This window comes from Spodoptera frugiperda, chromosome 1, assembly GCF_023101765.2.
Source record: "Spodoptera frugiperda isolate SF20-4 chromosome 1, AGI-APGP_CSIRO_Sfru_2.0, whole genome shotgun sequence".
In the NCBI taxonomy this organism is placed as follows: domain Eukaryota; kingdom Metazoa; phylum Arthropoda; class Insecta; order Lepidoptera; family Noctuidae; genus Spodoptera; species Spodoptera frugiperda.
Window position 1 is genome coordinate 10815693 of NC_064212.1, and position 5497 is coordinate 10821189.

The window sequence follows — 5497 nt, forward strand, 5'->3', positions numbered from 1 at the left end:
AATATAAGCCATTACAACCTCGACTGTTCATTCATTGTTTTCGAAGACAATATTATGCGATCGTACACATTGACGTATTCACATCAGACGTCAGTAGTCAGCACGTCACATTTATTACAGGCAACTTCAGAATTATAGATAACCAACCATATTAGCTGTTGAGAAACGAAGCTGCTTTGACGTCAAATTCCCTTCATAATTGTTACCTTTTTTGGACATCATTTTGGAAAGGCAGAAAAGGATGCGTGTCGGTCTATCCAATATTATTTCATTGCTGTTAATTATAATTCAAATAATATTAAAACATTACTCGATTCAGTTCATCGATTCTATTTATATCCCAGCTGTCACCAACAATCAACAGAAGGAAGAAAGCATTTTCTAAACATTAACAATGTTTTGAAATTGCTTCCAGCACACACGAGTAAGAAAGACAGTCAAATAAATTACTTACAGCTTGAGAACAAAAATAATTGTGTATCTACACGTGTGTCATGACAATTTCTTTAAAATGTAATGCTCCAGTAACTGGGCAATTTACCTAATATCTTCAATATCATGTCGTCCTAATTTCTCGTATTCATGGGAGGTAAATAAATTACCGCAACCTTTCCCCGTCTGTTGTATCACTGTTAATTTACAACGCTGGTAAATCATTTCACTCTACTATTTACTCTTACACGTGTTACTCGTATTTATTTCGTACAAAGCTGTTATTTAAAAATAACGTGTTACGTAAATTAGAACAGTTTTATTGTTGTTAAAATTTAGGTTGTGTGTCAGTTATTTTAAGGGTTGTTTTCGAATACATTTGTTTGGTATTTAAGTTGTTTAGTTCACAAATGGAAATTTTGTATTGTAGAACTTTTGAAGCTTATTTCATATACATGTATTGTTCAAGTAGAGATGACCACAGACACGTGTGATAAAGTTGAACTATAAAACTATGCAACAAGTGATATGAACAGAGAAGTTTTGATACAATGTGAAAACCAAAAAATTCCTGACAGATATTTAAATTAGTTTCTAGGATTGGTTATTTACCTACAACATTATTTTAAAAATTCTATAATCGTTTGCTTCTATACTCGTAGGAGAAGTAATAATAACGAAATGTTGTGTAGACGTTTGTCCTTTCACGCCTCTAAATAACGGGGGCAAGATTTATATTACCCTTTCATTTAATAATAATATATAGCAATAACCTTTTGCAGAATAATCATGAATTTCATTTTATGCTACAGTAAGTACAAATATAGCAACAGTAACTAGAAATATATTCACTTTTGAAGAATGTAAGTACTAGCTTTAGCCAGATGCTTTGGTCACGTTCCCGTGGGATAAAAAAATCCTATCACAGCTCATACCCTGTCTGTATACTAAATTTTATCAGAATCCGTTCAGTAGTTTCAGCGTGATTGACCGACAAACATTCAAACAAACAAACTTTCACATTTATAATATTTGTGTGATAGTGTGTAGTGTGATACAATAACAAAACTGGAAAATAACTACGTAATCACGTGACACCGCGACAGTAGTAAAACAACAATGTTCTAGAACCTTCGTTACGTAACAACAGCTATTACAATTCCAATTACCACTCAGGATACTCGTATAAAAATCTATTGTTCTGTTTTCAGTAAAATAAAACCTGTTTCAGATAGTCTGGAGCCTTGAAATAGGATTTGTTCGTGTTTCATTTTCTTCAGGTTGTGTATTTTAACGAGCTTTGTAATCGATCTCTTATTTTCTTGTGTCTAAATATTTATGAGAGTACGATAATAGCTGTTAGAAATACATGTTTGGTTATTTTAAGCTTGTATATGTAAGTGGGTTCCATAGTCAAAAATCGATTAGTTTCATTGGTAAAGGTTGTATTTTAGCAGAAGAGACAAAGGTTTTGACGTGTGCCTGATTGAATTGCCGATGAATGTTGCTCGTAATATGATATTTGTAGAATTTTCGGATTTTAATATTATAATTATGTTTCTAGAAATAGAAACGATATGTTTATTTATATAACACACATCACATCAACGACCTCTAAGTGGCATCACTGCTGACCAGATGCCTCTTCTCGGACAAGGATTGAGCTTTAATCACCACGCTTAAATGCGGGCAGGCGATTTCAAACTTATAATTAAAAAATATGAGCCTAGGTTTCCTCACAACGTTTTTTCCTTCACCGTTTGTCAGTAGTGTCCAATTAATCTTATCAGTACATATCACTCTTTTTATTTACGTGTACATTTGAGTACTTTTTCGTGCGTACTACCTAAAGGACCCTTGTGGTTTGTAGTTACCTATTGTTCGTCTAAACATTGAGGTCACGTAATTGGGGACAAGCTAAATGAAGACCGACACTTGCCAACAGCAATAACATTTCCTTTTAAAATTGCACGAATTTTCCTCCATTTTTTTAACATCAGAGTGTTTTCAGAGTAAGTCATAACAGTGAATAGGAAATGTTGATTATAATTTAACCTTGTCTGTTGCTTTGCCAGATATGACGATCGGAATTTCCATGTAAACACCTCAATACTATGTAACATGACTGTAAGTACCTAAAAGTTTGTTCCTATACTAAAAATAAAGCAATCCATTACAAAGTAATTTAGGTTAGTAAACCCTTTAGTTACTTACCTAAACGTAACTAACTAATAACACAGTGTAAAAATCAATACAATTAATTAAAGAAATAATTTCGCAATATCAAACAATCATCGCGGTAACACAGTTGTGTTGCTAGCACAAAAAAATATGATGTAATTGAAAACTTTATAGAAAAGTATTTTATTCCATCACCTTGTGAGGTTTCTCGCTTTTCAAAGAACTAAAAGTTACGTGGCGAGAGAAAATGTAAATATCGAGAACCTTCTGCAATCCAGAGCAATTATTACCACGAGTAAGGCTGGGTACACAAGTGCTTGTTATGCGTTTTGATTTGAAAATCTTTATAATGTTGAGAAACTACTGTGGGAATAGAAGCCATACTTCTAAAGTTTTTATTTTTTTAAATTAAGTTTTCTTTTTAACTGGAACTTGGAAGGTAAATAGTATTAGTACTATTGGTCTACAAAATATACGTTTATCCTATTGAATAGTTTGGGTTGGCAATAGGCTCACCACCTATTACATGGGACTTACAACATTAATTATGAAAAGTGGATGTACCTACACAGTGGCATTACGTGCCATAAAGTGCACCTCTGCCTACCCCTTCGGGGATTAAAGGCGTGACGATATGTATGTATCTAATAGTTTGGGCATGATTAATATGTTTATACTGTGTTATTTTTTGTCAAACTAACTTTGACTGATTTAATCTAAAACTAATTATTACAAAAGGTTTTCCGTAATAAAAGTAGCTTTTACAACCACTCATACACTTTTAAAAAAGTTCTCAACAAACCATGAACAAGAGGCCTTAAACTCTATCGAAGCCCTATTACGCGGTCAATTACTTCAGCGAAGAAATTAAACGAACATTCGAGTTTACAATGCAGTTGAAATAGTTAGGTAACTACTACACTACTAATTATAAAGTTTATTTAATTAACGTTACACCTGCAGTACTATTATTATGCAATAACGTTCATATTTATTACAAGCTTGTAAGGACATTACATTAAGCTATTGATTGATTATAATGTAGAAAGTCAGTAATGGCCTGAATTATTATATGGTTGACTTGGGTTCAATGCCATAGGGCACAGCATTGAGACACCATAGTGAAGTATTTGCCCTTAACAGTCAGCAGTCAAAGCCTAAACAGATTCAGTGGAAGCTTAAATGACATAATACTTGCAGTATAATTGAATTGTGTTCGAAGGTTTTAATTGGAAGTATTCATTATATCAACTAAGTATAAGAACTTTTATATCAATTTATTAACCTTTAAACGGCTCAACTAGAAAATGCCGTCCACGAAGATTGGTATATTAATCTACTAGCTTATAATTCTTCTTCAAGGAAAAACGCGCTATCAATCTTGATGAAAACACAACAATGAGCTTAAAGCAAATTTATGAATAGAATCAAGGTATTGCTTTGTCTTTAATCATAGAACAGTGAATGGAATATAAATAGGAATATAAAATTAATTCCTAGATAGTAAAACGGAAACTTGTGTAATTAAGTACGTTTGCCGAATTACTTTGTTTGGAAATACGCATATGTATAGCTATAATTCTTCTGACATCAAATTTCACAGCCAGTAAAAGCTGAACGGCGTGTTTACGAACGCGACAGTAGTGCAGCGTGTAAACATGCAGTCGCCGATATCGATCAGCACTCGAACCTCCAGCCACGCTGACTTCCACGCGACCTACTATACATACTCTACTTATATACCACATACTCCCTTCATCTATGTTATTTTCGGTCATGAATGGCCGCAATACCAAATGAATGCTTTGTGAACAAATGATGAATGATCAGTTGAATGTACACTTCGAGGAAAATCGGACAACATTCCGTATTGTTTACTTATGTCTCACATCCGCTCAATATGTGAACGTCCAATAATTTTCAAAATATTTGCCTCAAATTCGGCTTCGGTTTGGAATCCCTGTTTGTTTGAACGCTGTGAAATAAATACAGGATTTCGTTCATAGTTTTCAGGACCTTGGTTGTAGGCTGAAACTAGATAGTGTAATTCGTACATATAGCAAGTGAAAAATTCATTGACCTCATTGGTCGTTTTATGTTGTTTTTCTCAGCGTTTTCTGAAATGCATTTAAGACTTGCAGATTCTTATCTGAATAACACTATAAAGTATTTCGAAAACCAGCACTTCTATGTACTGCTTATGTATTGGATAGCATAGAATAAATAACAAATGATGACAAATCTGTTTTACTGACACTATTGATCGTAAAGAAATAAGACCTTGCCATAGTAGAAATAGACGAAGGACTTTGTATATTGATCGATGCCATTGTTGGTTGGTTATAATTTATTTATTTACTATCATAAAATATCAATGACTGCTACTTAAATGTAACGTACATACCTTACTCTTATTTTTCAGCTATTGGTCCTATTGCCATATACCGAGCACAATTCTAGATTCCGCGCCATTATGGAAAATTTCCTAAACCAAAAATACGAGTTCTCATGATGCCATTATTACTTTGCCCAATCCAGTAAATGAGAAAACGACTTAGTTTGTAAACAAAATAACCAGTTCAGTTTCCTTTTAAAAGAAACAATCAGACAATAGGAACTTCCTCGTGTTATTACATGAACATAATTATATGAAGTGTTGCGACTTCGTCGGGATTTCATTAGGAACGCGACAGGCTACGGAGCCTGTTAGGTAACTAGCTATAAGAAATATTATATAACTGGTTGCCTAGGGACTCTGTGTCGGTCTATGTAACTCAGAGTAATAGAGGATGTTGTTTACGAGGGAGTATTGTGTTAGAAAAACGTATTACTTTTTGCTAAGTATAGATAAAACAAAGAAAACCAATTGTTATGAATTGGCTTT